The sequence below is a fragment of the Hemiscyllium ocellatum genome, chromosome 19 (assembly GCF_020745735.1).
Source record: "Hemiscyllium ocellatum isolate sHemOce1 chromosome 19, sHemOce1.pat.X.cur, whole genome shotgun sequence".
In the NCBI taxonomy this organism is placed as follows: domain Eukaryota; kingdom Metazoa; phylum Chordata; class Chondrichthyes; order Orectolobiformes; family Hemiscylliidae; genus Hemiscyllium; species Hemiscyllium ocellatum.
Genome location: NC_083419.1, coordinates 46144805 through 46157508, shown reverse-complemented (window position 1 = coordinate 46157508; position 12704 = coordinate 46144805). Strand labels below are relative to the sequence as shown.

General features: G+C 38.2%; 1 protein-coding gene across 1 annotated transcript in view; it reads left to right on the top strand.

Annotated features, from left to right (window-relative positions):
* wnt5b (wingless-type MMTV integration site family, member 5b) overlaps positions 1–12704 on the top strand; it is a 145122-nt gene that overhangs the window by 70702 nt on the left and 61716 nt on the right. The gene's annotated exons all lie outside the window — the stretch shown is intronic.

Below are 12704 nucleotides of genomic sequence, written 5' to 3'. Positions count from 1 at the left end.
GCCACATATTTCTCTGTTCTTCCTTAAAAGTCTCATTTTCGACGCAAATCTAAAGCATATGAATTGCAAATAATTATCTCTTGATGCATGGTCTAAAACATAAACTCTCTTCTCCCCGCTATGCTGTCAGATTTGCCGAGTATTTCCAGAATTTTCTGTTTTAATTCCAGATTTCCAGCATTCACAGTATTTTGTTTTTGTACCTAATTACAGTTTCTTAAACCCAAGAATAAAACGAATATTGGTCCAAATTTACAGCCGCAGTATAAACAGGCTTATATTGTCTGTGTTTAATGCAACGAGTGTTGACTCCCTCAGTGTTTAAACTACATAGTCGTTTTCCTTTGTCTTTGTCAATTGTGATTTAACTAAAACAGGTTTGCACTTCATATCAGATCATCAGTTTTCATAATATCCTGAGTCTACATCTATATTACTCCTGGATACATTACCAAAGATCATATAATGCAATCATAAACAGTGTTTGAAGATTCGAGATTTTCACTTAACTCAAGGTAATATATAATGTGATTAATGTGTGAAACTAGCCGTTGTTATTGTCAACATTTGCTAACATCAAAGAGTTAACTTTCAAAAAGGCTTGGAGACAGCGAGAGGCCTTTAAAGAGCTGGGCGGGGGAGGAAACTGCAGCCAGTGTGGGATTGTCTATCAGAGTGCGTGTGCGACACCTTCAGACTGGCCCCGGCGCCGGAATGAAAAGGGCCAGCGACAATTGGTGCTGTCAGTGTGTAAATACAAACAGAAATTACACAACCAGGTTTTGAGGGTGAATAACGTCTGAACCCAAATAATTGCGGGACATTCTGTTCATCAGGGTGGAGGGGGCTGCGATCCATGTGTGTAATGAGCAACTGTTCACCCAACATCAGTAGAAAGGCAATTAAAACCATCTAGATAATAAGATTTTGGAATTACAGGTTTTATTTAAATGGCAGTGAGGCAAAAACACAAGTTTCTCACTACATTGTTCCTAAATAGTATATACATTTAGTTAATTTGCAGGATAACAGAGAGAGTGGGAGTTTCCATCATCATATGCTGAATGCAAATGAATTTTTTTTTTAAAAAAGCATGTTCATTAATGATTCAGGTGCTTTATTCAAGCTTTATGGTTTAATTTTAATTTTACTTTAGAGTAATGAATACAAACTCTCTTCCCTCTTGTCTACTGCAGTAGAAGAAAAGACATGTCAGTCCCCATTATATTCATGGCTGTGAGAATAAATTGTATCAATTCATAGCTTTTGGCTTTTTCGAAGTTGTTATTCTTAGTAAACTTGAATGGGATGAAATAATATATTGCTTCCTTTGGGCTATCCTGGCCAAGCAGCATCCCCAACTACAAGTGTTGGCTAACTCATATTAAATATTGCTGGTCATTTTGCATTTGACAATTTCATACAGGAATCTTATCAAGAATTTGTTTGAAAACAATAATTCACTAATGTCCATACACCTTCTTTATTAAAACAGGGTCCTATTACACTTCTGTACTATTTAGTCATAGAGTCATATTTAGCAGACCAACTTAAAGTTTGCTTTACTTTGAAATGAAGCACTTTTTGGCAGTGCCTCGTCAAGTTAAATGAAATGAAGACTCTTAATCCAGGTGAGTTGTTGAGAGCTTTCTTAGCTACATAAGCAATAGGAGAAAAAGTTGGCCATGCAGCCCATGGCGTCTGCTGTGCCATTCAATATTGTGAACGTTGATCATCTGCCTCAGCTCATTTCCTGCCCAATCTTCATATCTCTTGATTATCCTGTCAGACCAAGCATCTAGCTATCTCAGCTTCACATATATTTAACAGCTGAACATTCATAATCCTCAGGATTGTTAATTCCTCAATGATTCAAAGAAGTCACAAATTTCTCCTCAACCCATTCCTAAATGATCAACCCCTTCACCTGAGACTGAGCATTGTGTTCTAGCACCCCCAACTAGAAAAACAACCTCTCATTGGGGATGTTGTCAAGCTTCTTCAGCTTCTTATATGTTTCAAGGAGACAACCTCTCATTCTTCTCAACTCAAGATAGTATAGGTCCAATTTATTCAGTCTCTCATTATTGAACAATCATCTCAATTTAGGAGCCAAATGTATGATCTTTGGTTGCACTCTCCACTGGAAGATTCTATTTCCTTGAATAAAATGGTAAAGTAAAGAAAGCATTTGATTTTTCAAAGCATTCAGTATATTGCAAGAGATAAAATAAGTTGATTTCTTGCTCAGATGAAGACATGAAAAGGAGTCTATAATGTAACCAAACACAGAATTTCTGTTCTTTCCAGCAAAATAAGACATTTTTTTCTCTATATTCTGTGTTCTTGGCTATTAGCTGCATTTGAATTTTGACTGAATGCAAGAAGGAAACAGTAGACTACTTAACAGAGTTTTGTTTTGCTCGGGTGCACTGATGACATCTATTAGAAAGTGCTTTTGCTAGACTAAAAATGAGTGACTAGAGATTCCCTAGTTACATGCTTGTAAGAAGAAAAACCTTGCCTTTCCAACCAGTGAAGTACTTTTTTGAGTGAGGTCACTGCTGCACTGTAGGAGAGATGGCAGGCAAATTGCACCCAGCAAACTCTCACAAACAACAATGGAATAACAATCAGATAATGTGAATTTATTTTTATGATGTTGAGGAATAAATATTGGCCAGGACACCAGGGATAGCTCCCTTGTTTATCTTTGAATAGTGCCATTATAGAAGTCATTTATGTCCACCTGAGTTGGCAAATGAGGTTTTGGTTTAAAATCTCATCTGAAAGACAGCTTCTCTGTACTCCCTGAGGACTGCACTGGAGTATCAGCCAAGATTTCTGTACTGAAGCCGTGTAGTGGGACTTGAACCTTGTTGCTTAAAGGAAAGAGTGCTGCCAGCTGAACCATGGCTGACAGTGATACTGATTGTCAACTGTAAAATGTTTGGATTCAGGATAATGTTAACCTTTCTGGCAGAAAGGCATTGTACTTTGGTGAGAGTGCGATAGTTGCTTTAGATACCCCAATCCATACTGGTGCTTAAAGCAGCATGAGGACACAATACTTTTCAGTAAAACCACTTTTACAGATTTCAACAAAATATCTCAAATCCACATCGGGCCATAAAACTACACTTCCATTTCACATGTCTGTATTGGTAAAGATACTATTTGGTACTCAATTCATTTTGTTGATCCCATGGATGGAGAAAAGAGAAATCCACCAGTCTTTCTGTTTTTAATTGACATCTAATGACCCTTGCAAGCAAATGTACTTATGTGGGCCCCAGGAGAACAGCCCAGTATTATTTACTCTTCAAACTCATTGGTTACTTGAAAAAAATGTACATTCAACTGAATTCCTGTACTGAGTAGAGGTTAAGGAGAAAAGTTGAAAGAAGAATTGATGTGAAATAATGCAGATCCCAAAAGCAATTCGTTAACTTTTGCAATATATGTGTTTTTTTTAGGATATAGTAAATAGGTAAATATCAGCATCATGACAGTAAATGCAGTTCATTGACTGTAAGCAGTTTGAGATGCCATGACAGGTATTTTTTAAAATGCAAGACTTCATAAAATCTATCAATCCATAACTACCCATTTCAATCATAGTTTATATATTTACAATTACAAAGTTACTAGGGATTTTATGATTCTATAATGTGCTCATGAAACGACACTTACCAACCTGATAAGGAACCTATAATTTTTTGTCATGGTACACTGTGGGTCTGATAATTTACCACTGAATCCATGAAAACATATCCAGGCATTCTGAATGTGAGATACCTCAGATTCTCTGTTGTATGTTTCTCACTTTTTTGGTGTTGGATATTGAGTGTTTGGGTGTTTATATTGCTACTACAATTCCATTGCAGGCAAAGCCAAATTAAAGTCCAAGATCAGTTTAAATTTTGAAAAAAAAATGCAACTTGCTTATTTTCTTTGAAAATGATGTCTTCTTTGGTCTCTTTGTACTATTCACAAATTAAAAGAAAAATGTGAACTGTTTCAAAAATGTTTCAAAATAACTCCCCACAGACTAAAAGTTTGAAATTTGTTTATGAATTGTTGTTATTTCTCCTCCTCCTGTAGCATACTCCTTAATCTTTTCTAATAGTATCCAGTGTGGTGCCTTGTTCAAGACTTCCTGCAATTTCATATGTATTACATTTACTCCATTTCATCTCATGCACCATACCCATCACTTCTATATCAAACTCTTATTAAATTTGTCAAGTTGTTTTTCATCCCTTTCTATTTCTTATATAAATATTGCTTAATGATAATGACATCTGAAAGTACAAGAATACTTTCCACATGCTCATTGATGACACCCAGCATTTTTCACTGTTATTTTCCTTGACTCCATTCCTGACTCTAAACTTCCAATTTACTTATCTGATATCCCCAGTATGAAATGAACAGAAACTTCTTATGGTAAAATATTGGAAAAAAAAGCAAAGCCATTTGGTTCAGTCTTGACTAGAAATTTTGTTCCCTACAGACTCCGTTTCCCTTGCAACTGTTTGAAGTATAATCAGACTGTTTATAACGTCGGTGTTATGTTTGACTCCAACACGAGCTTTTGAACACAAAACCAGACAATCACTAAGACCACCTATTTCCATCTGTGAAAGTTTACTATATCAGCTCATCTACTGCTGAAACACAAAGCCCTGTCTTCGCTACTTCTAGACTTCCTATTCTCACACGTTGCTGACTGCCAGCCTTTTTCCTACCATCTGTAAACTTGCTAAACTCTTTTCTCTGTCCTGTCAAAGTCTCCTTCACCCATTACCTTTGTGCTCGCTGGCTCGCATCAGTTCCAGTTTAGGCAATGCTTGGATATTAAGGAAAGGGCCTTAAAAAAACATAAATAAAGTGATGATTTGGAGATGCCGGTGTTGGACTAGGGTGTACAAAGTTAAAAATCACACAACACCAGGTTATAGTCCAACAGGTTTAATTGGAAGCACACTAGCTTTCGGAGCGACCTGATGAAGGAGTGTCGCTCCGAAAGCTAGTGTGCTTCCAATTAAACCTGTTGGACTATAACCTGGTGTTGTGTGATTTTTAAATAAATAAAATGAGTGCTGCATCCAATTCCCTGCATCTTCAGCGCAATGATAACATACAATTAGGAAGTGAAAGCATATTAATATAAAGCATGTATGTAGATATTTTCGATTTGATCATTTTAGCCATCTGTTTATCTTGATTATTGGTATAGATTTGTTTTCCTTTCAACCTGCTTTCTTACTCACAGCTATGGACTGTGCTGAGAAGCAGCTCCGTGACTAAACCCAGACATGATTTTTAGCAGGCTATTGACAATAAATGGGAGGCACCACAACTGAGTGTGATCTTTTCTTTTCCTTTGTATTTGCTTTTCAGGTTGTGGAAGGTGTCAGCCTCTGGACAGTAATAAAGATGATTTGGAGATGCCGGTATTGGACTGGGGTGTACAAAGTTAAAAATCACACAACACCAGGTTATAGTCTAACAGATTTAATTGGACACACACTAGCTTTCGGAGCGTCGCTCCTTCATCAGGTGGTAGTGGAGAGCTCGATGGTAACACAGAATTTATAGCAAAAATTTGCATTGTGATGTAACTGAAATTATATATTGAAAAATTGATTGTCTGTTAAGCCTTTCATCTGTTAGAATACAGTGATAGTTTCTAACAGATGAAAGGCTTAACAGACAATCAATTTTTCAATGTATAATTTCAGTTACATCACACTACAAATTTTTGCTATAAATTCTGTGTTACGATCAAGCCCTCCACTATCACCTGATGAAGGAGCGTCGCTCCGAAAGCTAATGCTTCCAATTAAACCTGTTGGACTATAACCTGGTGTTGTGTGACAGTAATAAAGACTGTGGACTTTGGCTCATTTTGCCACTCTTTAGCCTCAGACCAGTCATAATATTGCATTACTACATTCGTGATCAACTAACACCTTTAAAAATAAAACATTGAACACAAAATCTTTTTGGTTTGTATTTGTATCACCAAATCACATAATGTATGTATCTTTTAGTGAAATTACTTTAAAAATATTATGACCTTGTATTTTAAAACTTTTTGTATCTCTTTCTCCAGGACACAAACTATTATCAGAAATTTAATCAACAACAATCACCATTTGTATTTATTTAAAGCCTTTAATGTGGGAAAAGCAATCACTTCAAATTATGTAGTTGAAAGCAGAGGCTAATGTCAAAATAGAACAGTCATGAGGAGTGATCCAACAATAGTTGGGTTTTAAGGGAGGATGGGGAGGTAACAAAACAATGTTTTATAGATGAGATTTTGTAGCCTTGGGTTTTGAAAGTGGCAGTTTGTCCAAAGTTGAGGCAAAGACGGAGGGGTGTACAGACTGGTGTCAATAAAATAGAGATTAATGTTAGGGAGGAGGGGCATTTTTAGTGCCAGAGATTAGAGAGAATGGAAGGACAAGTCCACAAAGGAATTTGGTGATGCTTAGAATGTCAGCATGGCCGTGCATAGGTTTTTATGGTGCATAGAGGTATAAGGAGGGCAGTGAAAGCAATAAGAACACATTCTTTAGATGAAGATTAAAATCACAAAGTGTTGTCTAGACTAGAGGTTCAGGTTTGAAATAAAGGAGGATATGTTAGAAAGAAATTTATGGTAGAGTTGGAGCTTAAAGTGAGAGAGATGCAACAGAGTTCATTGCTTGAAGGAAGACAGATGATGGAAGAGTGGTGTCAGCTCAAAGGTGATGATGAGGGTCCACTTCCCACTGCCCCACTTTGGGCAGGGGAGTTGGTGGAAAATAGGACATGGGTTAGAGACCTAAATAATGGTAAAGTGTTGACACCCACAATCTAAACATCATGCTGAGTTGGAGAACCTCCAAAAATGGATGCAGGAATTGCAATACATGATTACTCTGCAGTTGTTGTTTGCAATGCTGACAGCACACCAACTTTGTACTGCCTGATTATTTTCTTGTGTCTGTAGCCAAACAGTGCTAATCATACTGTTCATTGTCAGATTCATTAGCAGGAGCCAATTTCCTGGGTGGCTAGCACCAATTAAAACTGCCTAGCACTTTGTCAAGCAAGTATCTTTAAAGGTGAGGGAAAACGATTGAGGCTGGAGCAGATACTAGGAGTTATCATTTAAAATAATTTGATTTGGATTGCCAACCAAAAGCTGGCCCACCTTCCCCACCATGTGAAAGGCAAGAAAAACATCACATTTAATTGTTGTTTGTATGGTGCTGATACTGAACAGCGTGCCTTTTCATTTATCATCTCTCAAGGAAACAATTCTGCCATAAGACTAGATTGACCGTCTGGCATTGAAAAACACTGTCTTCTTGGATAATGTGGGATTTGGGGTACAAGGTAGCAGTAATCATTCAGCAATTATAATCTCCTGTAGATGCACAACACCACTTGTAAGAATAAAGACTCGATGTCAAAGATCCTCATCCCTCTTTGTTGGAGTCCTCCATGCCGGATTATATAAGGAAGTATGTGAAACAAGGGCTAGATGCCTTTCAAGGATGGTGACTGATAGTAAGGCCTTCCCTCCAGTAGCCAACCACCAATTTACACAACACCTTGACTGAGGCCAAATGTAGATACAATGCTGCCCATTCTTTGATGAAGACCATTGCGGAGCAATGATCAATCTGCTAAAGATGAGATTCAGACGCTTTGGTTGGTCTCAGAGAGGTCTTGCAGTATGGTTCAGACAGCGTGTGCTGCATAATACTCATATTCTGTGCTCTACATAGATAGAGGAGGCAAAGAGGGGATGTGATAGAAGCTTAAGATCTGGGAGAGCAGCAGCAGCAGTCATCTGGGGAGGAAGTTGTAGACATTGTGCAATTGGAACATCATATGAAGGAGTGCCACAACATTGGGCACAACAAGGCAAGCAGGACTTAATTAACACCTGCTTCTAACAGACTGCTGGGTGCAGTGATCACTCATTGATGATAAATTTGTTGCTACCTGACTGTCTCTCCATGTCAGTTGCAAAAAAAAATGCAAGTATTGTTAAGTTTTTCCTTTGCTTTTGCTGAATAAAAATGAATATTTTCAATCATTTGACACCTTTCCAGTTCATGATGGTCCCACATTGAACAATGAGAAGATGTAGGCTACACTGAGTTTTGGGGAAAGGAAACCCCTGTACCCTCCCACCTTATACAATTGGCTACATAGAAGAGTCCATCTTCCGGAACTACACTGGCACCACTCCCCACCTCTTTCTCCGCTATATTGATCTCTGCATTGGCGCCACTTTGTGCTCCCACAAGGAGGTCGAACAATTCGTCAACTTCAGCAACATATTCCAACTGACATTAGATTCACCTGGACCATTTCTGACACCTCCCTCCCCTTCCTTGACCTGGCCGCATTCCTGATGAAGAGCTCCGACCCAAAACATTGATTCTCCTGCTCCTTGGATGCTGCCTGACCTGCTGTGCTTTTCCGGCAACACTCTCTCAACCAACGTTTCCACACAATTGACTGGTGAGCATCTTCAATCTATCCCAAATGATACTTTAGAACCAGCAGCTGGTATGTGGTGATTCAGCCTCTGTGTTTCTACCCCGAACTACACTCTAGAAATAACTGCCTTTAATAGATATGTAAAAATCTACTCAAGGTAAGCTTTTGGACAAATACCATGCAAGAGTTGCTTGAGTAACAATGCAATATTCTATTTGAGAGGCAATGTAACTTTTAAGACACTTTTGTGCATCAGGTAATTCTCTTGCCAAGAGTGGCATCAGGACTTTTCAATCGATGCAATTTTGAGGCCTGATTGAATTCAGTAAGTTTAGCGGTTGAGATAAGGTATCTTGGCTTAATCAATGAAAGGTCCCCAAACCGGGCCTAAGGCCCAAGCAAGTATAATGCCACTTCTTGTTTGTGTAGGTGACCGGTGCAGAGAGATTGATTCACTGGGTCAAATTTCTGTAACTTTTTGAGGGTTTGGGAAAGTTTATGATATTGAGGAACTTTCCTACACACCGCATCCACTTTCCATACAGAAATTACTTGAATTTATATTGAATCCATAATTTCTGCTCATCGTTACAAAATTTACATAGCAATGCATGAACCAACCAGTCCATGCTGACCACAATCCTAAATTAAACTAGTCCCACCTAACTGTGCTTGGCCCATATCCCTCCAAACATTTCTTATGCATGTACTTACCTAAACATTTTTAAATGTATTAAATATTCACACATCCAATTGTTGCAATGACCTCAGTTTTCCTTGAGGAAAGCTTCTTTGAGGTTGAGTGTTATAACATAAAAGATTACACCCAAATTATTCTTCCATGGCAGACCAGGTAATCTGAAATTTGAGGACATTGTTAATCATATTAAAGGGAGTAGGATCTGGAGGGGAAGCCATCATAAGCAGGCCTTCACTTGGCTCAAGCTAATCTGACTAATCGGTATCCAGATGAATAACTGGATAAATACTGAGAAGGCAATCATATAAGGCATTATTCCTGTGTCTGTGATTTCTGAGCTTAGTTAAATGAGATCTATCTCTCTGGGAGAAGACGTCTGGAATGAGCACTAGACAGACTCTGTGTGTATTTCTCAGATTGGTTTGTCTGCTTTTGAGCATAGTAGAGGGTTCCAACATGCATTAGCAATGAACTGACACGCTCTTTTGTAATGACAGAACTTGTAAGGTTCCGGTCTCACCAATATTATTTGGAACCGCAACACCTTTGGAAAAGCTGGAAAGGAAAATAAGCTTTCTCCTGAGGTGATATAGGCTGTCTCTCTCCTGGGGCATAAATGGAGGAGACGTACTTGAGATCTGCTGAATTATTACAATTTATGGAGAGATACAAGATATTTTCCGAACAGCTATGTAAGTTAACAATACAGGTATTAAATCTTCCAAAAGATTATTTTTTTTTAAGGGTAAGTTGCTCACACTGATTTGGTGAGATAAAAAAACAAGAGCCCAAATTTAACTAAATATAAAACATTGAAAGAAGAGGCTACAGTAAATCTTTTTATATACCAGATATTTACAAAGTGGAATTTTGTGCCACAAACCATTGTTAAAGCATAGCTCAGATGATGTTTGAGGAGAATTAGATGGTTGAAGGTGAAATTAGGCATTATATGAGAGGAAGCAGGAATGGAATTAAATTATCTGATTTGTGAAGGAAAACAGTGCAATACATAGGAAAAATAACCTGCTTCTTCTAAGTAACAGTGTATGATTCTATAATGTATTTCACTCCTACTAATTTTTTTCTAAGATTGATAAGACTAACGGCATTCACCATTATTTATGTGAATGTGGTTTAGCAACACCAGGCTGGGACAGATGCGCAAATAGCTAAACCTACTGCTGCAGTTGTATCTATCATCTTTTAGCTTTATGAAAATAGCATCTTGCTTTCTGACTTGTCATTTAATTACATTGAATGATATTAAGTTATGATATGTCTATGTGGCAGATAGAAACTAATCTCAGCATAGAAAGTTAAATCTTGTCTATTCCTGGATAAGTATTGCTTTAACAATATGATAAATGTTAATTATTCCCAAACCACCATTCTGACATTGACAATTAAATATGACATGTGTGGTGTCTCACCTTTTCAGGTTTTAATTGTGGTTGTAAATTTTAAAAACTTTGAAATTTTCTGCTTCTCTTTTTCTTTCAATTCAATCTTTTTTTGTTTTTTTTCTCTACTGATCTAACATTGAATTTATCCACTTTAACTTAGGCTTCTTTCTAAGTTCCTGTATTGTTAATTTCATAATCCTTCAAAAAGGTTGTTATAGGAGACAATTCTTAGCCAGCTGACTCAGGTCTGATAAATTGTTTTCATTGATTCAGTGTTAGATACGCAGTTCCAGTAAAATTTGTCTCCTGCATTTTCTGCTATTGGTTTACACACATATTATCTGCTGTTCTGCTGTATTGCTAATCTTTCAAGGTTAATACCTGTTTCCATTAATGATCAAACCCCTTGCATGTGGTTGCTCTACTTAATTTTTCCTCTCTCTGGATTTGGAAATTTCCTCAGAGATGGGTAGTGTTGATAGCTTGACAAGTCCATTGCAATGAGGATTTGGGACTAAAATCAACCCACTCTTCCATGATCCATCAGATCTGCAGCACTTATTGTCCTTGTAAATAATACCCAAAAGAAATATTGTCCCTTTTATTGACATTGGATAATTAGCAACATTAGAATTATTCTAATCTTTTTCCCAAAACAGTCAGCTGATGTTTAAATGAAGAGTATAGGAAACACTTTTGATGAGTTTGAAAGTTATTGAGCCCATGATTGTGTACTTATTCCAGTATTACTCTGTATTAATAAATATTCACCACTAAAAATAAAGAATTATGATGAAATCACTTTATATATCATGATACAGAAAAGTGTGGGTTTGAGAGATGGACCCACAGGGGAATCACAACTCACAACTCAATTCCCTGAGGGGAATCACAACTCACAAAGACACCCCACTGAGGGGCTCGTACATCATGTGACCCCTTCATGGGTGAAGTGCACAACCAAAATAGGAAGCATATAGCACAGATCTTTAATATCTGATAAACTGGAGAAACCATGGCGAGTGTGGTGGTGAAAGATTGGGAACTGGATTTTGAGGGCACACTGAGGCGGTACAATTGGCTGCAATGCTATGAGCACTGTTCCTGCCCACTTCCATTGTAACTTTACAACTCAGCCTGTCCATGGACTTATTAACACCCTTTACAAGTCAGTTGAGGGCATTTTCCCACCACTGCTGGGATTTAATCTATGGCAGCAGGTGACCAATAGCCTATTCACACAGGCAGATTTCAGGCTGGTGCCTGGCCAGGGGTTGGATGCTTCGCTCATGGGATCCTTGTGCCTATTGGAGGCACTAAACGTCAATGTCATAGAGATTTACAGCACAGAAGCAGATGCTTTGGTCTAACTCGTCCATGTCGATCAGTTATCCTAACCTAATCTCGTCCGAATTGCTAGCACTTGCCCCATATCCCCCCAAACCCTTCCTATTCATATATCCATCCAGATGCTTTTTAAATACTGTAATTGTACCAGCCTCCACCACTTCCTCTGGCGGCTCATTCCATACACGTACTACCGTCTGTGTAAAAACGTTGCCCCTTAGGTCCCTTTTATATCTTTCCCCTCTCACCCTGAATCTATGCCCTCTAGTTCTGAACTCCTCACCCCAGAGAAAAGATCTTTTTTATTTATCCTATCCATGCCCCTCATGATTTTATAAACCTCTATAAGGTTTCACCCTTCAGCCTCCGATGCTCCAGGGAAAACACCCAGCCTATTCAGCCTCTCCCTATAGCTCAAATCCTCCAACCCTGGCAACATCCTTGTAATTCTTTTCTGAACCCTTTCAAGTTTCACAACATCCTTCTGATGGGAAGGAGACCATAATTGCCTGCAATATTCCAACAGTGGTCTAACCAATGTCCTGTACAGCTGCAACATGACCTCCCAACTCCTAAACTCAATACTCTGACCAATAAACGAAAGCATACCAAATGCCTTCTTCACTATCCTATCTACCTGCGACTCCACTTTCAAGGAGCTATGAACCTGCACTCCAAGGTCTCTTTGTTCAGCAACATTCCCCGGGACCTTACCGTTAAGTGTATAAGTCCTGCTC